This window comes from Macaca fascicularis, chromosome 7, assembly GCF_037993035.2.
Source record: "Macaca fascicularis isolate 582-1 chromosome 7, T2T-MFA8v1.1".
NCBI lineage: Eukaryota > Metazoa > Chordata > Mammalia > Primates > Cercopithecidae > Macaca > Macaca fascicularis.
In genome coordinates this window covers 53,307,369-53,334,519 of record NC_088381.1, presented here as the reverse complement: position 1 = coordinate 53,334,519, position 27,151 = coordinate 53,307,369, and the positions used below count along the sequence as shown (strand labels likewise).

The window sequence follows — 27,151 nt, the reverse complement described above, 5'->3', positions numbered from 1 at the left end:
GTTATTTGTTTGACTACAGAAGGCCCATAAACTTCTGAAGAATTGATTGTTGCATTCTATTGACTTAAATAAAAATTTGTATTAATATATGCCACTTTGATATGATTAAGGTAATCTGAGCTATTGCCTTGATCTTAGTGCCAAATAAAGTAAAAGCTCTTTGAGAAAATTAACTTTCTAAATGGAAGATAGATCATATACTACTTTTTTTCCTCTTCTTTCCCACAAAGACTACCACCTTATTAAAACGACAAGCCATATTAGGCTTCTATCTGTGATAATACCTGTAACATTTTTTTTCTTGGGGAACACAAAACATAAAAAGTAACTTTCATAATAAAAGAAATATAATTCCTCGTCCTTCCAAAATCCCTGTTTGCATAGTATGAAGTGGCTCCTCACCACCGTCTAATCTTTTAGTAAAATTATATTTCCCTCTTAACCCAACTCCTAGCCTTTTATTTGGAAATAGTAACAGTAGTTTTTCTGGGACTTAAAAAGTTGTGAAAAGGAGAAAAATTAAACATGTCGACAAAGTGAAACTTCTGCTTCTTACTAAAAAGTCCTTTGAGGTACACTAAGTAAAAGAAAAACATTCATATGAAATTTGCATATATATTCTACTTTCCTTCTCTTCGTGTATTACTAAAATTGTTATATAAATATTCTGTTCTTGTTTATTTCTTTATAGTGGCCACAAATTCTATTAAAGCAGAAGAAATAGTGTGAACCATAAAAGAGAACCAGTTTCCTCTCTACTCTGCAATTTAGAGGAAAAATTTTCATCCAAGGACAGATCAGGTAAGTATTCATTCTTTTAAATGTTTTGGGGCTATATATGTAGCCATAATTTGTTAATTATAATCCTAGATCATTGGTTTGATTTAACTAAGAGACAATAAGGTAGTCTCTGCAATATGGAAAATTCTGTAGTGTTAGTTTTATGTGTTTCAATTCTGTTTGAGAAGACCGTATGTATAGAAGTATGTTCAATTAGGCCAGGCACGGTGGCTCACGCCTGTAATCCCAACACTTTGGGAGGCTGAGGTGGGCAGATCATGAGGTCAGGAGATCAAGACCATCCTGACTAACACGGTGAAACGCCGTCTCTACTAAAATGACAAAAATAAATTAGCCGGGTATGGTGGTGGGCGCCTGTAGTCCCAGCTACTCTGGAGGCTGATGCAGGAGAATGGCGTGAACCCGGGAGGTGGAGCTTGCAGTGAACTGAGATCGCGCCACTGCACTCCAGCCTGGGCGATACAGCGAGACTCTGTCTCAAAAAAAAAAAAAAAAGAAGTATGTTCAATTATATGTATTTATTTAGAAAAATAGAAACAACAAAGTGCTGTTGCTGGTTAAGTTTAAGTCTGGTCTTTGTGATTTAAAAATAACGTGAATAGAATTAAAGTTTTAGGCTGAGCATGGTGACTCATGCCTGTAATCCCAGCACTTTGGGAGGCCAAGGCGGGCAGATCAAGAGGTCAGGAGTTCAAGACCAGCCTGCCCAACATGGTGAAACTCCGTCTCTACAAAAATACAAAAAAATAAAAATAATTTTAAAAAATGGCCGAGGGTGGTAGTGAGCGCTTGTAATCCCAGCTACTTGGGAGGTTGAGGGAGGAGAATTGCTTGAACCCGGGAGGCGGAGGTTGCATTGAGCCAAGATCATGCCATTACACTCCAGACAGGGCAATAGAGTGAGACTCCGTTTCAAAAAAAACAAAAACAAAAACGAAATGAGGGCTTGGGGCAACAATAATGCTTTTCCAGTAGATGAGATGCTGTCATACAGAGGATGGTGCCTGTTCTTTTCTAACCTCTACAAGGGAAAAACAGCAGGAAAAAAGTAGATTAGAAAAATCAAAGATTTTGAAATTAAGAATATTTGAGGTTGTAGTTATTTACTTTTGGAAATTGTAGAATCCTCTTTCTAGAAGACTTTCTAAGTAGTGAATATCTGCTGAGAAAAGCTTATCTACCACTTATACACCCATCATGAGGTCTTCTAACCTTATGATGCTATGGCTTACTTTGAAATGCAGACGGTTATTTATGTCTAAGGCTAACATGATATATTTCTAATGATAGAATAGGTAAACTTATAGAACTTTAAGACTATGGAGAATGATAGTTATTTTAGGAGCATAGAAATAGTCATAGGTCTTATCCAATTTATGCCATTCTTGGCCGTGTGACCATCATTAACATATTTAATTTTTCTTGGCTCTTGTAGTACTCTCCAAGTACACATATGTTACCACTGACAGAAATTGAATTGTGGACTCTTAATGTATCATCTCTACCAAGACTAGAGAGAAGGATGGGAGGACAGATTTAAAGAACAGTGTGTTCATGTGGGATTGTTAAGAATGGTTCCCCAAAATGTGGGATAGGGTGGAGATTTCAAACAACGAGAAATAGACTACAGTATGGTAATCTGAAAATGGCATGTGGGAGCAAGGAAAGGGGTGTTATTCTTTCTATTGAGTTAGAGAAAGAGTAGAAATTAAGTGAAGTAAGTGGTTTTATTGAAAAAGGCACCTTGTAATCTAAAAGAGAACCAGATTTTTATTAGAGTGAAGTGCACAGAAGTGAAAAATAAATTTAGAATAAAAAGGGTTTGTCCTCAAAGAAATAGACTTTCCAGTAGATAAGGTTGACGAATAGGGCAGAAGGGGAAGAATGACTGAAATGTTGAAGAATTGGATATAGAGTGAATGTGGATAGGAGAGTTTGAGAGTGAGGATGGGAGAGTTGGAGGTAAAAGGAAAAAGAGGCTTGTGCATATGGGGTGAGCAAATAAAATGGAAATGAAAGAAATATTTGAGTAGGAGAAAAAATAGATACAAGTTGAGGAAAAATTAGGAACTTTAAGATAATATTTCTTTGTAAGCAAGGAGATGTTAAGGATGACCAATTATATATACTGAGGAAATATACTCAGGAAAATGGTCAGAGAGAGAGTGCGTGTCTGTGTGTGTGTATGTATGTGTGTTGTGGGTGGGAGGGCATGATAATTACCCCAGGCCTGAGAAGAGCATACACATATGAAAAGTAACTAGGCTGATTGACCCTCTTATTTCAGAGAAGTTTTCCTGGAACAATGTTGACAGACATATCCTATTTGGATTTTTTTTTCTTTTCTGAGACCTAGTCTTGCTCTGTTGCCCAGGCTGGAGTACAGTGGCATGATCTCAGCTCACTGCACCTCCACCTCCTGAGTTCAAGCCATTCTCCTGCCTCAGCCTCCTGAGTAGCTGGGACCACAGACATGCACCACCATGCCTGGCTAATTTTTGTAGTTTTAGTCAAGACGGGGTATACCATGTTAGCCAGGCTGGTCTCGAGCTCCTGACCTCAGGTGATCCACCAACCTCAGCCTCCCAAAGTGCTGAGATTACAGGCATGAGCCACTGCTCCCGGCCCCTATTTGGATATTGATTGTAGACTGAGTTTCTAGGCTTCAAGGACGTGGGAAATCTTTAGAAAGACCAAGGTATGTATGAGAGGCAGTGCTTAGGATAGTGAGGGTGGGGAGCACTGTGATTTTTTTCTCCTTTACATTTCTATACAGAGCTATAGCATTTTGTAGAGACATGCATAATTCAAGACTATTTCTGGCAGCAAAGAATGGAAAGTTTGATATTGCCATGTGGCAGTAGCCTCAGAGTTTATAAATCATATTCACCAACCAGCTTTTTTTTTGAGTCAGAGTCTCGTTCTGTTGCCCAAGCTGGAGTATAGTGGCCTGATCTCAGCTTGCTGCAACCTCTGCCTCCCGGGTTCAAGTGATTCTCCTGCCTCAGCCTCCCAAGTAGGTAGAATTACAGGCATGCACCACCACATCTGGCTAATTTTGGTATTTTTAGTGGAGATGGGGTTTTACGACATTGGCCAGGCTAGCCTCAAACTTCTGGCCTCAAATGATCTGCCTGCCTTGGCCTCCCAAAGTGCCGGGATTGTAGGCATGAGCTGCTGTGCCCAGCCTCCAACCAGCTTTTGAAACTACTTTTTTTTTTTGAAACAGGGTTTCTCTTGTCACCCAGGAGTACAGTGACAAGATCATTGCTCCCCACAGCCTTGAACTCCTGGGCTCCAGGGATCCTCCCACCTCAGCCTCTGGAGTAGCTGGGACTACAGGCCTGTGCCATCACAGTCAGCTAAGTAAAAAAAAAATTTTTTTAGACACATGGTCTCACCACGTTGCCCAGGCTGGTCTTGAACTCCTGGGCTCAGGTGATCCTGTACCTCAGCCTCCCAAGTAGCTGGGATTGTAGTTGCAAGCCATTGCATCGGGCTGAAACTGTAATTCTTGATGAATTATTAATTTGGGGAATTTGTGTTATTTCATATTTAGCATATAAAGTGAATCTTTATTATTAAATCATTTTACATTTGCAGAGACCGCAACCATACACTATTTTTTTTCACTTTTTTTGAGATAAAATACACATTTAAAATTTACCATCTTTACCATTTTTAAGTGTCCAGTTTAGTGGTAATAAATACATTTATATTCCTTTTTTCCCTCTCCTCTATCATTAATGGCCTTTGGTAACCACTGTTCTACTCTCTGTCTTCATGAGATTCACTTTGTTTTAGCTTCTATATATGAGTGAGAACATGATATTTGTCTTTCTGTGCTTGGTTTATTTTGCTTACATAATTGGCTTCCAGATCCATCTATGTTGCTGCAAATGATGGGATTTCATTCTTTTTTTATGGATGAATAATACTCCAGTGTGTACGTATATCCTATTTTCTTTATTCATCCATTGATAGGCACTTAGGATGATTTCATATTTTGGCTATTGCTAATAGTGCTGCAATATACATGGGAGTACAGATAGCCCTTTGATATATTGATTTCCTTTCTTTTGGATGTAGACTCAGTAGTGGAATTGCTGGATCATATGGTGGATCTATTTTTAGGCTTTTGAGAAGCCACTATACTGTTCTGCATAGAGGCTATACTAATTTACATTCCCACCAACAGTGTATGAGAGCTTTCCCTTCTCTGCATCCTCACCAGTATCTTTTATTCCTTGTCGTTTTCATAAAAGGCATTTTAACTGGGGTGAGATGATATTTCATCATGGTTTTGATTTGCATTTCTCTGGTTAGTCATGTTGAATGTTTTTTTCATTCACATGTTGACCATTTGTATGTCTTCTTTTGAGAAATGTCTGTTCAAGTCTTTTGCCCATTTAAACTTTAGATTATATGGTTTTTTTTTTGCTATTGAGTTGTTTGAGCTCCATATATATTCTGGTTATTAATTCTTTGTCAGATGGATAGTTGGCAAATATATTCTCCCATTCTGTGGGCTGTCTCTTCAACTTGTTGATTGTTTCCTTGTGCAGAAGCTTTGTAGCTTGATGTAATCCCATTTGTCTATTTTTGCTTTGGTTGCCTGTGCTTTTGAGGTCTTACCCCAAAAATCTTTACCCAGACCAATGTCATGGAACATCTCGCCAATGTTTTCTTCTGTAGTTTCATAGTTTCGGGATTAAATATTTGTCTTTAATCCATTTTGATTTGGTTTTGGTGTGTGGTGACAGCTAGGGGTCTAGTTTCATTCTTCTGCATCTGGTAACCTTTCCCCATTATATGTTCTTGGCACGTTGGTCAAAGATGAGTTGGCAATAAATGTGTGGATTTACATCTGGATTTTCCATTCTGTTCCATTGGTCTATGTGTCTGTTTTTATGCCAGTACCATGCTGTTTTGGTTACCATAGCTTTGTAGTAAATTTTGAAGTCAGGTAGTGTGATACCTTCAGCTTTGTTCTTTTTGCTCAGGATTGCTTTGTCTATTCTAGGTCTTTTGTAGTTCCGTATAAATTTAAGAAAATTTTCCCTATTTTTATAAAGAATGCCATTCACATTTTGATAGAGATTGCATTGAATCTGTAAATTGCTTTGGGTAGTTTTATCATTTTAACAATATTAATTCTTCCAATTCATGAGCATGGAATATCTTTCCTTTTGTGTGTGTGTCCTCTTCAATTTCTTTCATCAGAGTTTCATAGTTTTGCTTGTATAGATCTTTCACTTCTTTAGTTAGATTGATTCCTAGGTATTTTATATATTTTTGTAGTTATTATAAATGAAATTGCTTTATTTTTAATTTTTGTGGGAGCATGGTATATTTATGGGTTACATGAGCTATTTTGATACATGCACGCAATGCATAATCACATCAGGGTAAATGGGGTATCCATCCCCTCAAGCATTTATCCTGTGTGTTACAAACAATCCAATTATACTCTTAGTTATTTTTAAATGTACAATTACATTATTTTTCACTATAGTCACCCTATTGTGCTAGGAAATACTAGGTCTTATTGATTCTTTCTAAGTAATTTGGACCCATTAACCATCCACACTTCTCCCAATCAGCCCCCTGCTCCACCCTTCCCAGCCTCTGTTAATCGTCTTTCCACTGTCTACCTCCATGAGTTAAATTGTTTTAATTTTTAGCTCCCACAAATAAGTGAGAACATGCGAAGTTTGTTTTTCTGTGCCTGGCTTGTTTCACTTAACATAGGGACCTCCAGTTCCATCCATGTTGTTGCAAATTATAGGATCTCATTCATTTTTTATGGCTGAATAGTACTCCATTGTATGTATGTACCAAATTTTCTTTATCTGTTCATCTGTTGATGGATGCTTAGGTTGCTTCCAAATCTTAGCTCTTGTGAATAGTGCTGCAGTAAACATGGGAGTGTAGATATCTCTTCGATGTACTGACTTCCTTTCTTTTGGGTGTATATCTCAGAGTGCAATTGCTGGGTCATATGGTAACTCTATTTTTAGTTTTTTGAGGAACCTCCAAAGTGTTCTCCATAGTGGTTCCCACCAACAGTATGTGAGTGTTTCCCTTTCTCCATATCTCCTCCAGCATTTGTTAATGTCTGTCTTTTGGATAAAAGCCATTTTAACTGGTGTAAGATGATATCTCATTGTAGTTTTGATTTGCATTTCTCTGATGTTCAGTTATGTTGAGCACCTTTTCATATGTCTGTATGCCATTTGTATGTCTTCTTTGGAGAAATGTCCATTCAGATCTTCTGTCCATTTTCATACCAGATTATTAGGCTTTTTCTCATATAGAGTTGTTTGAACTCCTTGTATATTCTGGTTATAATCCCTTGTCAGATGGGCAGTTTGCAAATATTTTCTCCATTCTGTGGATTGTTTCTTTTTTGAGTATCTCCTTTGCTGTGGAGAAGCCTTTTGTTGATTGTTTCCTTTGCTGTGTAGAAACCTTTTAACTTGATATGATCCCATTTGTCCATTTTGGCTTTGGTTGCCTGTGCTTGTGGGGTATTACTCAAGAAATCTTTTTTTTTTTTTTTTTTTTTTTTGGGATGGAGTCTCACTCTGTCACCCAGGTTGGAATGCAGTGGCATGATCTTGGCTCACTGCAAGCTCTGTCTCCTGGGTTCATGCCATTCTCCTGCCTCAGCCTCCCAAGTAGCTGGGACTACAGGCACCTGCCACCACGCCTGGCTAAATTTTTATATTTTTAGTAGAGGTGGGGTTTCACCATGTTAGCCAGGATGGTCTCAATCTCCTGACCTCATAATTCACCCACCTTGGCCTCCCAAAGTGCTGGGATTACAGGCGTGAGCCACTGTGCGCAGCCTACTCAAGAAATCTTTGCCTACTCCAATGTCCTAGAGAGTTTCCCCAATTTTTTTGTTAGTAGTTTCATAGTTTGACATCTTAGAATTAAGTCTATAATCCTATTTTGATTTGGATTTTTGTATATGGTGAGAGATAGGGGTCAAGTTTCATTCTTCTGCATATGGATATCCAGTTTTCCCAGCACCATTTATTGAAGAGACTGTCCTTTCCCCAAGTATGTTCTTGTCACCTTTGTCAAAAATGAGTTAATGTATGGATTTATTTCTGGGTCCTCTATTCTGTTCCATTAGTCTATGTATCTGTTTTTATGCCAGTATCATGCTGTTTTGGTTACAATAAGTCTGCAGTGTAATTTGAAGTCAAGTAATGTGATTTATTCAGTTTTGTTCTTTTTGCTTAGGATGGCTTTGGCTATTCTGGGTCTTTTCTGGTTCCATATAAATTTTAGGATTGTTTATTCTATTTCTGTGAAGAATGTCATTGGTATTTTGATAGAGATTGCATTGCATCTGTAGATTGCTTTGGGTAGTGTGGACATTTTAACAATATTGAATCTTCCAATCTATGAACATGAAATATCATTCCATTTTTTGTGTCTTTTTCAATTTCTTGCATTGGTATAGTTTTCATTGTAGAGAGCTTTCACTTCTTTGATTAAATGAATTCCTAGATACTTTTTTTATTTGTAGTTATTGTAAATGGGATTACTTTCTTGATTTCATTTTCAGATTGTTCACTTTTGGCATATAGAAATGCTACTAATTTTTGTTTGTTGATTTTGTGTCCTCTAACTTTGCTGAATTGGTTTAGCAGTTCTAAATTTTCTGATGAAGTCTTTAGGTTTTTCCAAGTATAAGATCATATCATCTGCAAACAATGATAATTTGATTTCTTCCTTTCCAATTTGAATGCCCTTTATTTCTTTCTCTTGTCTGATTGCTCTAGGTAGAACTTCCAATACCATGTTGAATAACAGTGGTGAAAGTGGGCGTCCTTGTCATCTTCCCGATCTTAGAAGAAAGACTCAGTTTTTCTACATTCAGTATGATACTAGCTATGGGTCTGTCATATATAGCTTTTATTATGTTGAGGTATGTTCCTTCTATTCCCAGGTTTTTGAGAGTTTTTATCACAATGAAATGTTGAATTTTATCAAATGCTTTTTCAGCATCAATTGAAATAATCATATTATTTTTGTTCTTTGTTCTATTGATATGATGTATCACATTGATTTATGTATGTTGAACCATCCTTGCATCCATGGGATAAATCTCACTTGGTCATGACAAATGATATTTTTAGTATGTTATTGAATTTGGTTTGCCAGTGTTGTGTTGAAGATTTTTGCATCAGTGTTAACCAGGGCTATTGGACTACAGCTTTTTTTTTTTTAAATGTGTTTTTATCTGGTTTTGATATGAGGGTAATATTGACCTTGTAGAATGAGCTTGGAACTATTCCTTCCTCCTTTCTTTTTCAGAATAGTTTGAGTAGTATTGGTATTCGTTATTTTTTATTTTTTATTTATTTATTTTTATTTATTTATTTTTTTTTGAGACGGAGTCTCGCTCTGTCGCCCAGGCTGGAGTGCAGTGGCCGGATCTCAGCTCACTGCAAGCTCCGCCTCCCGGGTTCCCGCCATTCTCCTGCCTCAGCCTCCCAAGTAGCTGGGACTACAGGCGCCCACCACCTCGCCCGGCTAGTTTTTTTTGTAGTTTTAGTAGAGACGGGGTTTCACTGTGTTCGCCAGGATGGTCTTGATCTCCTGACCTCATGATCCACCCGTCTCGGCCTCCCAAAGTGCTGGGATTACAGGCTTGAGCCACCGCGCCCGGCCTAGTTATTTTTTAAATGTTTGATAAAATTCAGCAGTGAAGTCATTGGTCTCAAGCTTTCCTTTGTTGGGAGACTTTTTAATATGGCTTTGATCTTATTAGTTGTTATTAGTCTGTTTAGGTTTTGGATTTCTTCATGGTTCAATCTTGGTAGGTTGTATATATCTAGGAATTTATCCATTTCTTCTTGGCTTTTCAATTTATTGACATATATTTGCTCATAGTAGCCTCTAATGATCCTTTGAATTTCTGCAGTATTTGTTGTAATGTCTCCTTTTTCATCTCTGATTTTATTTATTTGTGTCTCCTCTTTTTTTCTTAGTCTGGCTAAAAGTTTATCAGTTTTGTTTATCTTTTCAAAAAACCAGCTTTTTATTTCATTGATCTTTTGTATTTTCTTCATTTCAATTTTATCTCTGCTCTTTATTCTTCTGATTTTTGGGTTCAGTTTGCTTTTGCTTTTCTATTTCTTTTAGATGCATCATTAGCTTGTTTATTTGATGTTTTCCTACTTTTTAAATGTAGGTGCTTATAGCTATAAACTTCTCTCTCGGTACTGTTTTTGCTATATTCCATAGGTTTTGGCATGTTGTGTTTCCATTATCATTTGTTTCAAGAAATGTTTCAGTTTCCTTTTTAATTTCTTCATTGACTCACTGGTCATTCTGGAGCCTATTATGTAATTTCTATGTGTTTGTATAGTTTCCAAAATCCCTCTCATTATTGATTTCTAGTTTTACTCCATTGTGGCCAGAAAAGATGTTTGATATTATTTCAGTTTTTTAAAATATTGTAAGACTTGTTTTTTGACCTAACATATGGTCTATCCTTGAGAATGACCCATGTGCTGAGGAAAAGATTGTGTATTCTGTAGCTGTTGGATTAAATGTTCTGTATGTATCTATTTGGTCCATGTGGTCTATAGCACAGATTAAGTCTAATGTTTCTTTGTTTATTTTCTGCCTGGAAGATCTGTCCAATGCTTAAAGTGGGGTGTTGAATCTCCAGCTATTATTATATTGGAGTTTATCTCTTTCTGTAGCTCAAATATTTGCTCTATATATCTGGGTGCTTTAGTGTTGGGTGCATATATATTTAAAATGGTTATATTCTCTTGCTGAATTGACCCCTTCATTATTATATAATGACCTTCTTTGTCTCTTATTAAAGTTTTTGTCATGGGATCTATTTTGTCTGATATATGTATAGCACTCCTGCTCTTTTTTGGTTTCTGTTGGTATGAAATATCTTTTTCTGTCTCTTTATTTTCAGTCTATGTGTGTCATTATAGGTAAAGTGTGTTTCTTATAGGCAACAGATCATTGGGTCTTGTGGTTTTTTTTTGTTTTTTTTTTTTTTTGGTTTGTTTTTGTTTTTTTGTTTTTTTCTTATCCATTCAGCCACCTTGTCTTTTGATTGAAGAGTCTAGTCCACTTACATTAAAGGCTATTACTTTTTTTTTTTTTTTTTGACAGGGGGGTGGGTACAGAATCTTGCTTTGTTGCCTAGGCTGGGGTGTAGTGGTGCAATCTCGACTCACCTCAACCTCTGCCTCCCAGGTTCAAATGATTCTCATGCCTCAGCCTCTCAAGTAGCTGAGAGCACAGGTGTGTGCCACCACACCCAGCTGACTTTGTATTTGAGACAGGATTTTGCCATGTTGGCCAGGCTGGTCTCAAACTCCTGGCCTCAAATGGTCCACCTGCCTCAGCCTCCTGAAGTGCTGGGATTACAGGTGTGAGCCACCACACCCAGCCAGCCTTTTTGTACTTGGTTATTAATATGTTTTTCTAGGTTTATGAATTTCTCTCTAATTATCCCTTTGAATAAAGTTTCTACCCCTTTCTCTACCTTCTCTTTAAGGTCAATAACTCTTAGATTTGCCCTTTTGAGGCTATGTTCTAGATAATGTAGGTGTGCTTCATTCTTTATTTTGTTTTAATCTGTGTCTAACTGTGTTTTCAAATAGCCTGTCTTGAAGCTCACGAATTCTGTCTTCTGCTTGATCAGTTCTACTATTAGAGTCTCTCATGCATTATTCAATATGTCAGTTGCATTTTTCACCTTCAGAATTTCTACTTATTCTTTTCAATTATTTCAATCTCTTTGTTAAATTTATCTGATATAATTCTGCATTTCTTCTCTGTGTTATATTGAATTTCTTTAAGTTTCTTCAAAACAGCAATTTTAAATTCTGTCTGAAAGGTCATGTATTTTTGTTTCTTCAGGATTGGTCTCTGGCAGCTTATTTAGTTCATTTGGTGAGGGTATGTTTTCCTGGATAGTCTTGATGCTTGTGGATATTCGCTGGTGTCTGGGCATTGAAGAGTTAGGTATTCATTGCAATATTCTCAGTCTAGGCTTGTTTGTATCCACCTGTCTTGGGAAGGCTTTCCAGGTATTCAAAAGGACTTTGAGTGTCGTGATCTAAGATCTAAGCCATATCTGCATTACGGGGCACCTCAAGCCCAGTAATGCTGTGGTTCTTGCAGACTTGTAGAAGTACCATCTTGGTGATATTGGATAAATCTGGAAAAATTCTCTGGTTTACCAGGCAGAGATTCTTATTCTCTTCCCTTACTTTCTCCCAAGCAAATGGAGTTTCTCTGTCTGTGCTGAGCCACCTCTGGCTGGAAGTAGGGTGACACAAACACCCCTATGGCCACCACCAGTGGGACTGTGCTGGGTTAGACCTGAATCCAGCACAGCACTGGGTCTTGCCCAAGGCCCGCTGTAACCAGTACCTGGCTGCCACCTATGTTCATTCAAAGCCCTAGGGCTCTACAGTCAACATCTAGTGAAGCCAACCAGGCTTGTGTCCTTCCCTTCAGGGGGCAAGTTCCTGCAGGCCTTGGGCAGGTCCAGAGATGCCATCTGGGAGCTAAGGACTGGAGTCAAAAACCTTAGAAGTCTACCTGGTGTTGTATTCCACTGTGGCTAAGTGGGCTTTCAAACCATCAAAAGCAGTTCTCACTTTTCCCTCTCCTTTTCACAGGCAGAAGACCCTCACCTTATGGTCACTACCACCCAAGGCCCACAGGGGGTACTGCTAGGCTACCACCAGTGTTCACTTAAGGCCTGAGGGCTCTTCAGTTAGCTTGTGGTGAATGCTACCAGGCCTGGGACTCACTCTTCAGGGAAGTGGGGTCCCTCCTGGCCCTGGCCATGTCCAGAAATGCCATGCAAGAGCCAAGGCCTGGAATCAGGGACCCCAAGAGCTTGATTGGTGCTATACCACATTGTGGTAGAGCTTGTACTTAAGATGCAAGACAAAGTCTCCACTTTTTCCTCTGCTTTTCTCAAGCAGAAGGAATCTCTTACCATAGCCACCACAGGTGGGAATGTGCTGGGTCTCACCTGAAGCCAGTGTGTCTCAGAGTCTCACCCAAGGCCCATACCGTACTACCTGAGTATCACTATTGATTATTCAGGGTCTCAAGGGCTCTTTAGCCAGCAGATAATGCATCCTGCCAGGAATAGGTCCTTCCTTTCAAGGAATCAGGTTCCCTCCGGGTCCAGGGTGTGTCTAGAAATGTCATCTGGGAGCTAGGGACTGGAATGGGGGCCTTACAGTTCTGACTAGTATTGTATCCTACTGTGGTTGAGCTGGTGTCCAAGGTGCAAGACAAAATTCCTCTTTACTCTCCCTCTCCTCTCCTCTCAGGTGGAAAGGGAGTGCTTGCACTACCCCCTTTTCAACACCAGGCAACACAGCTTGTGGCTCTTTTGTGACTTTTATGGAGTCACAGCTGTGTTGCCTGGGGTTGGGGGAGGGGTAGTGCAAGCACTCCCTTAGATGCCCAGCCTTGTGTCTCAGTAAGTCTCATGACTGGCAAGTCCACTGGCTTCAAGCCCAACTCAACACTAAAACTTGCCGTTCTTGGGGCCTAGACTGCCTTTACAGTTTATTTAGAGCCCCAAAGCACTTCGGGCCACAATGATAAAGCTTGCTAGAACTTAAGTTCCAGCTGCTGTGATGGGTGATTCTCCTCTGGCTAGGGCTTATCTGAATGTTCCCTCTGTAGCTGGGTGTCAGCTAAGTTCAGCCCAGTTTTGCTTTATACTGTTACAGCACTGAGTTCAATGTAAAGTCTCACAGTCTCTGTGTTCTCAATCTCCCCAAGCACACAGATTTCTTCACACCACTTGACTACTGTGATGGGATAGGGGAGGAGTAGCATCAATGATTCAAAATTCTTTCCTACTCTCTTAAGTTTCTCTTTCAGAACTGTGAAGTTAACATCAGGTGCTGTGAAGGCTCACCTGATATTTGGTTCTTATAAGGTGCTTTTTTTGTACGTAGATAGTTGTTGAATTTGGTGTTCCTGCAGGGGAGATGATTGGTAGGACCTTCTATTCTGCCATCTTGCTCTACCCCTCAAGATTGCTTTTTTGATTTCTTTTTCAGATTGTTTGCTTTTGGCATATAGAAATAGTATTGATTTTTGTATGTTGATTTTTGCCTCCTGCAACTTTACTGAGTTTCTCAGCTCAAACTTTTTTTTTTTTTTTTTTTTGGTGGAGTCTTTAGGTTTTTCTATGAATAAGGTCATGTCATCTGCAAACAAGGCTAATTTGACTTCTTCCTTTCCAGTTTGGATTCTCTTTATTTCTTTTTCCTGTCTAATTGCTCCATCCAGGACTTCCAGTATTATGTCAAATAACAGTAGTGAGAGTGGACATCCTTATCTGGTTCTAGTCCTTAGAGGAAAGGCCTTGGATTTTTCCCCATTCGGTAGGAGTTAGGTGGTCATACACTATTTAAGTTTCCCAATTAAAAGTAATGATAATAGCTAGCACTTGTTGAATCCTTCCTACGTTCCAGGCATTTTACATGTATAAATTCATCTGATACTCAGATATCCCTTTGAATGAGGCATTATCATTGTGTCCCCTTCTAACTCTGCCCTCATATATAGATGAAGAAAGTAGACACAATGATTTTTCTCCCAATGTCACTCACCCATTATAGGGTGAAACATTCTACTGTGGAATTTTTTTTTTTTTTTTTTTTTTTTTAGGTTATTCACACAAGGAGTTGATGTGAAGCAAACAAAACAGAAGTTTTTCCCTCCAGGCAATTCTCATATCCACCACTCTAAATCAAACCAGTGTGAAGTGGGCTACAAAAGCTGTGGAGCCCCTGGGAAGGGTGTCTGTTTAGAAACTACCTTAGATGTGGCCAAAGAGGACAATGACAAAGCAGATGCTCCTGAGACTTATACCAGGACCTAGCAGATTGACTAACCAAGGAATTTACCTTACTGCCTGCCAAAGAATCTGCCGTTTCTGTCTTTAAGATACAGTGTGGATTGTGGGCTGTTGACAACTGTGTGCTTCCCATTATTCCCTTTTCTGAATGGGAATTTTAAGGGGGTTACTCTGTCCTTTCTTTTTCACAGTTATATTAACAAAGGAGGATGGTCTAGAGACCGATACCTTTTAGCTATTCAGATGGTCAGACAGGAATTGCCATATTTGGACTTGATATAGCAGATAGAAAATCACCCAGGGATTCTGTTTAAAGCTATTTGCAGTAATTGGATGAGATAGGAGGGTTGTCTTTCTTGAGGAGAGAATGAGTATGTTCTGTTTAATGCATAGGTGTGACAAGAAGTGTGCATGTGCATGTTGGGTTGAGGACTGTGACAGACGCTATTGGTTATCTAATCCAATATCTATTCCTTACTTTTACCATAAATATTAGAAAAGTTAAATACTAGATTTTCTAAACTTTCTTACTGCTACAGTGGCCATGTAATACAATTCTAGTTCATGAGTCTGCGGGGGGACTTCACGGAAGACTTTCCTCTTTTCTGATAAAAGGGTAGGACAGGGCTGGGGTGTAACCCCTTTTCTGGGTTTGACCTTAGATGTGATGCTTAAAGCTGAAGTGACCATCTTGGAACCATTAGGCAATAAAAATGAATACAAAAAGTTAACACACTTAGGATGGTGGAGAAAACATACTGAAAATATTGATTACATCATTGATTAGTGAACCAACTTTAGCAGTTACTCTGTTCAAGATGTTGTGTCTTGTGAGAAATTTATCCATATTTGTTTATGCTATTGTGAACTGGGTTGACTGTTACTTACAACCTAAAACTTTCTAAACTGATACATTATAAAAGTCTCTTTTGTATGCTACAATGTCAGGTACATTTTTATTTTTAAACCATGATGTCCTATTAGTAAATAATGGTTATATGAAGTAAGGGCAAGCCTTATTGATTTATTTTTTGAAATAGAGATGGGATTTCATTGTGTTTCCCAGGCTGATCTTGAACTCCTGGCCCCCAGATATCTTCCTGCCTTGGGCCCCTGATGTGCCATGATGACAGGCGTGAGCCACCACACCTGGCCGGGAAAAGCTTTTGGGGAAAACAAACAAACAAAAAACCAAAACAAAACAAAAAAACTTTTACAATAGGCTGATTCAATTCACATGTAAAATTGCATTATTGAGGTGTTACTATTGACAGACATCTTCTTGATACATAGCCCAGTTTACGTTTTACTTTTAGGAGTAGAATATCTGCATAGCTAAGACTTGCACTTTAATGTATTTAGGGAATATCTTCTGAAAATTGGTTTCCCATGCAGTAAGAAATGCTACAAAGTTTTACAACCTAATAAAAGTCTTCAGAAAGAAATTGCTGAGTCCAGTATGATAGGTTCAATGTAGTCATGGCTTTTGAATAAGATAGTATTTTAGTTCTGCATCACTGACTGCTAGGAAATGTTTATTACTTCCAAACTGCTATTTTACTCTGCCTTATATCAGAACATCTACTTTTACTTTCAGTTGTCCTTTTAAATGTTTTCATCATTTCAGAAAATTTTTTGTTCCAATTGTTGACTCAATCATATGAGGTTTAAGATTTTACTTTTCTATTTTTACCTTTCTAAAAATTAATTCATGGTAATAGCCATTTGTGCCAGCTTTTTATATCACAAGGAGATGCTCGAACAACAACCAAAGGAAAATATGGGGCAAAGAAGGATAGACATTTTTCTGTGGATGTAGTTTATAGAAAAATTATATTTGGCCTTCAAATAACGTTTTTAAGACTTTATGTTTGTTACTTATTCACATACTGACAAGTTGTGATCAAAATAATTTTCCTAGAAAAGTAGTCTGAAGTTTTTTCATTTTGTTTATGCTAAATTTTAAAACCAAAAGCTTTTAAAAATAATTGGAAAGCTCCTGACACTGAATATTCTGTTATTTATCTAAATGCCTAAGACGTGATTTGGGGTATATTGAGATCTGTTGTCTCTATGTGGTTTTCTTGGTGGCTTTATACACAATATTTTGCTTTTCTTTTCTGATGTACCCTGAGTCAGGCCTCACAAAAACTAACAATATTGTAAGACTTGCAAACTCAGCATCTAAGGCAATTCTTAAATGTATGGTAAGGGTATTTTCAACCAATTGACTGGAAAATCTTTTTGGTCTATTTCTACTGGCATTTGAACACTCTATTGAAGTGGTTTGAAACAAACTTTAAAGCTTGAGCTTTTTCTTGATTTAAATTACTCTTATTTTTAAGAATGTATTGTTATTAGCATGGTGGCTCTGTGCCTAGCATATAAAGTCTTTTTACTGGGTAATTCTCCTGTCTACTTCTTGTTTACCCTCTGTGCTGGCTTTTCTTGAGTAATGTATGCCATACATATGCTCATTTTCTTTCACCATGGAAAGCATTTATCTGTGAATAATGACAGCTTTATTCTTCCTTTCCAATTTTTATGGGTTTTATTTATTTATTTATTTATTTTTGAGACAGAGTCTCACTCTTTTGCCCAGGCTAGAGTGCAATGGCACGATCTCAGCTCACTGCAACCTCCTGGGTTCAAGTGATTCTCCTGTTTCAGCCTCCCGAGTAGCTGGGATTACAGGCATGCGCCACCACATCCAGCTAATTTTTTTTTTTTTTTTTTTTTTTTGGAGAGACGAAATCTTGCTCTGTCGCCCAGGCTGGAGTGCTTGAGTGCAGTGGTACAATCTTGGCTCACTGCAACCTCCACCTCCTGAGTTCAAGCAATTCTCCTGCCTCAGCCTCCCAAGTAGCTGGGACTACAGGAGCATGCTGCCATGCCTGGCTAATTTATTTTGTATTTTAGTAGAGATGGGGTTTCACCACATTGCCCAGGCTGGTCTTGAACTCCCTACCTCAGATGATCCACCTGCCTCGGCCTCCCAAAGTGCTGTGATTGTAGCCATGAGCCACCGTGCCCAGCCCGTTTTTATGTTTTATATTTCTTTGTATTGTCCTCATGTGCTAATTAAGACCTCCAGTATAATGGTGATAGAAATAGTGAAATTGGACATCTTTGCCTTGTTTCTAATCTTAGGGGAAAGGCTTTCAATATTTCAATGTGAAATATGATGCTAATCTTAGGTTTTCAGTAGATACTCTTTATAAGCTTAAGCAAGTTCCCCTAGTTTGTGGAGACTTTTTTCCCTCATGAATGGGTATTGAAGTTTTATCAGATGCCTTTTTTGAATCTATTGAGGTGACAATATAATCTTTATCTTTTATTTTGTTAATGTGGTGAATTGTATTAATTTACACATATTAGACCAACCATGCTGATAAACCCTGCTGGTCATGATATATTATCCTTTTACTATATCACTAGATTTAATTTGCTAATTTTTAAAGGATTTTTTTGGTCTATGTTCATGAGGATTGATAGTAATTTTCTTTTCTTTAATTTCTTGTCAAGTTTTGGCATCAAGGTTATGTTGGTTTCAGAAAAATGAGTTGGGAAATGTTCATTCTTTAGTATCTAAAATAATTTGTATAATATTCTCTCTTTTTCCTGAAATGTTTGGTGGAATTCACCAATGAATCCATCCAGGCATAGTGTTTCCTTTGTGGAAAGATTTTAAATTAGAAATTCAAATTTGTTTATTTTTGTTTTGTTATCTGTGCTTTGAGGTGTTATTCATAAAATCTTTTCCCAGACCAGTGTCCTGAAGTCTTTCCCCTAGGTTGCCTTGCAGTAGTTTCATAGATTCTGGTCTTTCATTTAGATTGTTAATCCATTTTGAGTTGCTTTTTGTATAAGGTTAGAGGGTGGGGGAGTAGTTTCATCCTTCTGCATATTGCTATCTAATTTTTCCAGCACTATTTATTGAAGAGATTGTCCTTTCCCTAATGAGTGTCCTTGATGCCTTTGTGAAAAATCAGGTGGCTGTAGAAGCATGGGTTCTTTAATTCTGGGTTCTCTATTCTGTTCCATTGGTCTATGTGTCTGTTTTTATGCCAGAACCAGGCTGTTTTGGTTACTACAGTTTTGTAGTATATTTTGAAGTTGTAGCATGATGTCTGCAGCTTTGTTCTTTTTTTTTTTTTCTTTTTCTTTCTTTCTTTTTTTTTTTTTTGAGATAGAGTCTCGCTCTGTCACCTAGGCTGGAGTGCAGTGGTGCAATCTGGGCTCATTGCAACCTCTGCCTTCTGGGTTCAAGCAATTCTCCTGCCTCAGCCTCCCGAGTAGCTGGGACTACAGGTGTGTGCCACCACGCCCGGCTAATTTTTTGTATTTTTAGTAGAAACGGAGTTTCACCATTTTAGCCAGGATGGTCTTCATCTCCTGATGTCGTGATCCACCTGCCTCAGCCTCCCAAAGTGCTGGAATTACAGACATGAGCCACCACACCCAGCCTGCAGCTTTGTTCTTTTTGTTCAGGGTTGCTTTATCTGTTTTGCGTCTTTTAGGATTTCTTTTGCTATTTCTGTGAAGAATGTAATTGGTGTTTTGATAGGGATTGCATTGAATCTGTAGGTTTCCTTGGGTAGTATGATTATTTTAAACAATATTAAATCTTCTGATCCATGAGCATATCTTCCAGTTTGTTTGTGTCCTCTTCAATTTATTTCATCAGCATTTTATAGTATTCATTGTAGAGATGCTTCACTTCTTTGGTTAAATTTATTCCTAGGTATTTTATGTTATTGTAGTTATTGTAAATGGGATTGTCTTGATTCCTTTTTCAGTTTAGTTAATCATCCATGTATAGAAATACTGCTGATTTTTATGTCGATGTTTGTATTCTGCAACTTTACTGAATTCATTTATTAGTTTTAAGAGTTTTTTGGTAGAGTCTTCAGGTTTTCCTATATAGAAGATCATGTCATCTACAAACAGGGACAGGTTGATTTCCTCCTTTCTAATTTGAATACCCTTTATTTCTTTCTCTTGTCTAATTGCTCTACGTAGCACTTCCGGTACTATGTTGAATAACAGTGGTGAGAGTGGGCATCTTTGTCTTCTTCCAGTCCATCCAGTATGATGTTAGCTGTGGGTCTATCATATATGGCCTTAATTTTGTTAAGGTACTTTCCTTCTATACCTAATTTCATGAGAGTTTTTAATTATGAAGGGATGTTGCATTTTATCAAATGCTTTTTTCTGCACCTATTGACATGATCATATGGTTTTTCTCCTTCATCCTGTTGATATAGTGTATCATATTGATTGATTTGCATGTGTTGAACCATACTTGCATTCCTGACATAAATCCCACTTGATCAGGTGTATTATCTTTTTAATGTATTTTGTATTTGGTTTGCCTGTATTTTGTTAAGCACTTTTATGTCTATGTTCATTGGGGGATTTATCCTGTAGTTTCTCTTTCTGTTGTGTTCTTATCTGGTTTTGCTATCACAGTTATGCGGGCCTCATAGAATCACTTTTTTATTTTATTTTATTTTATTTTTTTTGAGGAGAAGGAGGAGGAGTCTCGCTCTGCTGCCCAGGCTGAAGTGCAGTGGCACATCTCAGTTCACTGCAACCTACATTCCCCTCCAGGGTTCAAGTGATTCTCCTGGCTCAGCCTCCCAAGTACCTGGGATTACAGGTGCAGGCCATCGCACCTGGCTAATTTGTGTATTTTTAGTAGAGAGGGGGATTCACTACATTGGCCAGGCTGGTCTCAAACTCCTGGCCTAAAGTGATCCACCCGCCTCAACCTCCCAAAGTGCTGGGATTACAGGCGTGAGCTACCACACCCAGCTGGAATCACTTTTTTTTTTTTTTTTAAACAGTTTGAGGATAATTACTTTTAATAATTCTTTAAAGGTTCATTACAGTTCAATGGTGAAGTCATCTGGTCCTAGATTTTTCTCTGTTAGGAGACTGTTTTATTACTGTTTTAATTTTATTACTTGTTATTGATCTGTTCAGGTTTTCCATTTCTTCTTGGTTCCATCTTGGTAGGTTGTATATAGGCAGGACCTCATCTATTTCCTCTAGGTTTTCAAATTTATTGGCATGTATTTGTTCATGACCCTTTGTATTTCTGTGATATCTGTTGTGATGTCTCATTTTTCATTTCTGATTTTTTTATTTGGGTTTTCTCTTTTTTCTTAGTTTAGCTAATGATTTGTCAATTTTGTTTATCTTTTCAAATAACCAACTTTCATTTCATTGGTCTTTTGTATTTTTTTCTCTCAATCTTATTTATTTCTGCTCTGATCTTTATTTCTTCTACTAATTTTGAGTTTGATTTTTTCTTTCTTTTTTTTAGTTCCTTGAGATGCATCATTAAATTGTTTATTTGAAATCTTTCTAGTTTTTTGTGTAGACATTTATTACTATAAACTTGCCCCTTAATACTGCTTTTGCTGTGTCCCATAGATTTTGGTATGTTGTGTTTCTATTTTCATTTGTCTCATGGGACTTTCTAATTTTCTTATTTTCTTTCTTAATCCATTGGCCATTCAGCAGGGTGGTGTTTAATTTCCATGTATTTGTATAGTTTTGGATGTTTCTCTTATTATTGATTTGAAGTTTTATCCATTGTGGTAAAATAAGATACTGATATTTCAATTTTTAAAAAAGTTTGAGACTTGTTTTGTGTCCTAATATGTGGTCAGTTTTGGAGAATGTCCCATGTGCTGATGAAAAAAATCAGTTGTTGGGTGAAACGTTTTGAAAATTATGTCCATTTAGCCTATGGTGCAGTTTAAATCCAGTGTGTCTTTGTTGATTTTCTGGCTAGATGACCTGTTTAATGCTGAGACTGGGTGTTGATGTCCCCAACTATTATTGTATTGAAGTCTGTCTCTCCCTTTAAATCTAATAATATTTGCTTTATATATCTGGATGCTCTGGTGCTGTGTGCATATCTATATATTTATGACTGTTATATTCTCTTGCTGAATGGATCCATTGATTATATAATGTTTCTTTTTCTCTTTGTACAGCTTGCTTTATCTATCTGGGTGCTCTGGTGTTGGATGCATATATATATTTAAGACTGTTATATTCTCTTGCTGAATGGATCCATTGATAATTATATAAAGTCTTTCTTTTTCTCTTTGTACAACTTTTGAATTGAAGTCTTGTTTTGTCTAATACAGATATTTCTGCTTGTTTTTGGTTTTTGTTTGTGGAATGTCTTTTTCCATCCCTTCACTTTCAGTCTGTGTGAGTCTTTATGGATAAAGGGAGTTTCTTATAGGCAGTATATAGTTGGGTCTTGGTTTTATTTTATTTTATTTGTTTATTTTTTGAGACGGAATCTCGCTCTGTCCCTCAGGCTGGAGTACAGTAGCACAATCTCAGCTCACTGCAAGCTCCGCCTCCCGGGTTCACGCCATTCTCCTGCCTCAGCCTCCCAAGTAGCTAGGACTATAGGTGCCTGCCACCACGCCCAGCTAATTTTTTGTATTTTTAGTAGAGACGAGGTTTCACCTTGTTAGCCAAGATGGTCTCTATCTCCTGACTTCGTGATCCACCCACCTCAGCCTCCCAAAGTGCTGTGATTACAGGCATGAGCCACCACGCCCAGCCTCTTGTTTTTATTTTTTATCCTTTCAGCCAATCTATATTTTTTAAATGGAGTATTTAATCCATTGGCATGCAAGGTTGTTATTGATGAGGACCTCCTTCTGTTTTTATGTTTGTTTTCTGGTAGTTTTGTGTATCCTTTGTTTCTCTTTTATTTATTTTTGTAGTTGGTTGGTTTTCTGTAATGAAATGGTTTGAATCCTTTCTCTTTCTCCTTTGTATATCAGTTCTACCAGTGAGTTTAATAGTTTCATGTTTTTATTAGTGTGGTAATTGTCTTTTCCCTTCCATATGTAAGATTCCCTTGAGCATTTCTTATATAGCCAGTCTAGTGGTGATGAATTCCCTTAGTTTTTCTTGGCTGGAAGCAAAGATTTTATTTCTCCTTTATTCCTGAAGGATATCTTTGCTGGGTATAATACTTTTGCTGATAGTTTTTTTCTTTCAGTACTTTGATTATATCCTATTTTCTCTTGGCCTATAAGGTTTCTGCTGTGGAATCCACTCAAACTAATGGTAATTCCCTTACATGTGACTTAATTCTTTTCTCTTGCAGTTTCATAATTCTATCTTTGTCTTTGACTTTTGATAATTTGACTATAATGTGCATTGAAGAGGACTTGTTTAGGTTGAATCTATGTGGGATTATTTGAACTTTCTGGATCTGGATATCTGTCTCTCTCCCAAAACCTGTGATGACTTCAGCTATTATTTCATTAAATATGCAGAAAACATATTTAATGAAATACTAGCTTTTTTCTCCTTCTTTTCTTCTTCTGGAATGCCCATAATGCAAATATTTGTTTACTTAATGATGTCTCATACATCTTGGAGGCCTTTTTTTGGGTGTGTAGCGGGTGGGCTGCCTGTGTTACTTCAAAAGACCTATCTTCACATTCAGAAATTCCTTATTCTGGCTGATCTAGTCTGTTTACTGATGCTCTCAATTTTTTTTTTTTTTTTAAATTTTTGAGACAGAGTCTCACTCTGTCACTCAGGCTGGAGTGCAGTGGTGCGATTTTGGCTTACTGCAGCCTCCATCTTCTGGGTTCAAGCGGTTTTCCTCCCTTAGCCTTTCAAGTAGCTGGGATTACAGGCACCCACCAGTATGCCAATCTAATTTTTGTATTTTTTAGGAGAGACAGGGTTTCACCACATTGGCCAGGCTGGTCTTGAACTTTTGACCTCAAGTGATCTACCCGCCTTGGCCTCCCAAAAGTGCTGGGATTATAGGATTCAGTCATTGTGCCCAGCCTCAATTGTATTTTTTATTTAATTAATTGAATCCTTCAGCTTCAGGATTTCTGTTTGATTCTTTTTTATGATATGTATTTCTTTATTGAATTTCTCATCTAAATAGTGAATTTTAAAAATTTCATTGTTGTCTATCTATATTCTCTCTCTTTTTTTTTTGAGATGGAGTCTCGCTCTGTCGCCCAGGCTGGAGTGCAGTGACGCGATCTCGGCTCACCACAAGCTCCGCCTCCTGGGTTCACGCCATTCTCCTGCCTCAGCTTCCTGAGTAGCTGGGACTACAGGCACCCGCCACCAAGCCTGGCTAATTTTTTGTATTTTTAGTAGAGACCGGGTTTCACTGTGTTAGCCAGGATGGTCTCAATCTCCTGACCTCACGATCTGCCTGCCTCAGCCTCCCAAAGTGCTGGGATTACAGGCGTGAGCCACTGTGCCTGGCCCCTGTCTATCTATATTCTCTTTTATCTCACTGAGTTTCCTTAAGAGTACTATTTTGAATTCTTTTTCTGGTATTTCATATAGTTCCTTATGACTGGATTCTTACTGGATTACTGTGTTCTTCTGAAGGTATAATGTTTGCCTGCTTTTTCTGCCTATGTTTTTTGTTTGTTTGGTTGGTTTTTTTTGCCTACGTTAATTTCTATGCATTTGGTGGAACAATTGCCCCCTCCAATTTTCTTATGGAAAGACTTATACATATAGATGGGTCTTGGGGTGTCAGTTTGGTGGGGTGCCTTGGTTTTGGGTCTAGATTAACATGTAGTATAGTCTCCAGGTAGTTTCTTCAGCTGTAATCTACACTACTAACATTTATGAGTGTCTCAGGAATCTAGGATGAGAGAGTTTGGCAGTGGTGGTGTGGCTTTGCTGAGAGTGAAGCTTTTTCTCAGGTCAAGGGTGCGAGTATGCACACAGTGAGTCAGACAACTTGAAGTCTTGCTGGGGTCGGGGCCTTGGAGTTGTTACCCTGGCTGGTGGCACAGGCACCTGGTTGCTCAGCCAGTCTGGGGTTATGCCTGCCAGGGATGGCTTACAAGGCTATTTCTTAGACCTGAGACATGGGTGCACAGCTATTCAGCTGGCCTGAGGGCATGTCTGTCAGGGGTATCCCACGGGGCTGTTTTTTAGGCCTGGGATGCAGATGCATGGCTTCTCAGTTGTCCTGGGTGTATGTCTGTTCAAGTTTGCTCCTGGAGTTGTTTCTCTGGTCTAGGACATGGGTGGTTTATTGGGTGGCCTGGGTGCACATCTGGTAGATGTAGCCAGGACATGGACACACAGCCACTCAGTCTGGGAGTGTATCTGCCAGGGGCAGCCCCCGGGGCTGTTTGTCAGGCCTAGGAAGTGGACATACAGCTACTCAGTCAGCCTGGGGGCATGCTAGCCAGGGGCAGCCTGCAGAGCTGTTTCTTAGGCCCAAGACTTACATGGTTGGCAGCTTGGAGGCCTAGGAGAAGGTGAACTAGGAGTAGCCCATGAAGCTGTTTCTCAGGCTCTGATTACAGGCGTGGGGCCTTTGGGCAGGCCAGAGGTGTGTCAGCAGGAGGGGTGGGTGCCGCAGGGCTGTTTCTCAGATCCTAGGCTTGTAGCTGCTCCATCTGTTTGGTAGACAGCCCAAGGGGTTGCTTGTCAACTACTTGGTAGCCCCAAGTCCTTTCTTGCTTAACTTAGGGGAGGGTGTGCAGCAGTTTAGCTGGCTCAGCAGTGGGTTCACCCTGGGTAGGACTGCTAGACTATTCTTCCAGCTGGAAGTGCAGGCAGTGGGAATTGGTTTCCCTGCTGTGTAGGACCAGATTTGCAACCCATCCTGGACCCAGGCTTTGCACAGCTGGGGTTATGCATCAGCCATCTATGGGCTGAGTGGAATGAAGCTGAACCACCAGTGCTGGAGAGGCGCAATGGCTACTGGTCCCAGAGGAGGATGCATTCCAGAGGTGGCTCTAATTTCAAGATGGCACTGTGCTGCAGCAGTGTGGCTCACAGGATAGGTGGGGGTTGGGGAGTGCACACCTTGTGCTCATAATCCGTGCAACTACATAATCCAGTGTAGTTGCATGAATTCCCAGCAGCTCTCCAAACTGGACTTGGGGCTTGGGATGATGTGGGATTCACCTATAGTAAGGACTGTGGGCATTTGCAGTGGCAATAGCAGCTGATGAGATTCTTCTGCTTACCATTTCCCTGAAAGGGAAATTCTCTCCTGTCTCCAAATCAATCTATGCAGGCATGGTAGACAGTGCCACAGAGGCTAGGTGTCTCTCTCCGTTGCTTCCAATCACTGTAGGTACCTCCTGGACTTCCAATCACTATAGGTACCTCCCCACTTCCCTACTGTACTCCAGCACTCTCTGGTCAACACTCTAGTGAAATCTTAGCTCTTTATTCATTGCGTTGGTCCTTTCTTGTGTGGGTGGGGAGTATGGGTGCCAGGTGTCTCTAGTGAGCTATCTTGCTGACATCACCTCATTGTGATTTTAATATGAATTTCCCTAATAGCTATTCCTTTAGTTATTTAATTTTAGCAACATTTGAAAGTTGTTCTTGATTTTTTTCTTACCCTGCTCAGCTTTACTGTGGGTGTACCTCCTAAGTATGTCTTTAATTATCTCTCTCTTTGTCCTAATTCCTATGCCTTATTTCTTCACTATTATTAAAATAGCCTCCAAACTGCTTTCTCTGATACCATGTTCTCAGAAGATTCCAATTTGTTTTCCACACTGCCATCAGAATGAATTTTCTAAAATGTTTATGTAATCATGTCACTCCCTTGCTAAAAAGCTTTCAAAGCTCCCCATTGCCTTTAAGATAAAGCCTACAATCTGGATCCAGCATGTTTTACACTATCTATTCTTGCCATTCTTTTCACCACCATCCCACCCTCCTACGAACATACACACTCCACACACACTACTATACATTTCCTGGCTTGTGATCTACCTGCAATTATTTGAATACATTAGATCTTCCTTCTTTTATGCCTTTGGACATGCTGTTACCTCTGTCTGAAATGTTCATTCATCTCTGTTTACAAACTCTTATTCATTCTACCTCTTGGAATCTTTTTCTGATTCTCCATTAACAGTTAAGAATTTGTGTGTGTGTGTGTGTCTGTGTGTGTGTGTGTGTAAACATAGTAACATACATATGTCTCTGTAAGAATATTAGGTTTAATCACGTGAAACTCATTTTTGTAAGTCAAAATATGCTTATATGAATCAGCCAAAAACATTTTTGTGCTTGTTTATGTATCTGGCATTCCTCACCCAGCAAGAGACTGTCCTTTTTTTTAAAAGGGTAGTAGGCCACTTAGTACACATTTATTGATAGGTGGATGGAAAAATAGTTTTTAAAGATCAAGTCTTTCATTTAGACCAGGGGTCCCGAACACCCGGGCTGCAGACCAGTACCGGACCGTGGCCTATTAGGAACCAGGCTGCACAGCAGGAGGTGAGAAGCAGGCAAGTGAGCATCATGGCCTGTGCTCCACCTCCTATCAAATCAGCGGTGGCATTAGATTCTCATAGAGCGTGAACCCTATTGTGAACTGCAAATGTGAGGGATCTAGATTGCGTGCTCTTTATGGGAATCTAATGCCTGATG

General features: G+C 38.8%; 1 protein-coding gene across 10 annotated transcripts in view; it reads left to right on the top strand.

Annotated features, from left to right (window-relative positions):
* NRG4 (neuregulin 4) overlaps positions 1-27,151 on the top strand; it is a 122,054-nt gene that overhangs the window by 7,152 nt on the left and 87,751 nt on the right. For 7 of the 10 annotated variants that reach the window (XR_012415227.1, XR_012415226.1, XM_005560140.5 and 4 more), the window contains one exon: positions 692-801. The gene's annotated coding sequence lies outside the window, so the exon portion shown is untranslated. Of the gene's footprint in view, positions 1-691; positions 802-4,030; positions 4,168-27,151 lie in introns of all 10 variants that reach the window. The other 3 variants (XM_073996453.1, XM_065548219.2, XM_073996459.1) reach the window with 1 other exon arrangement.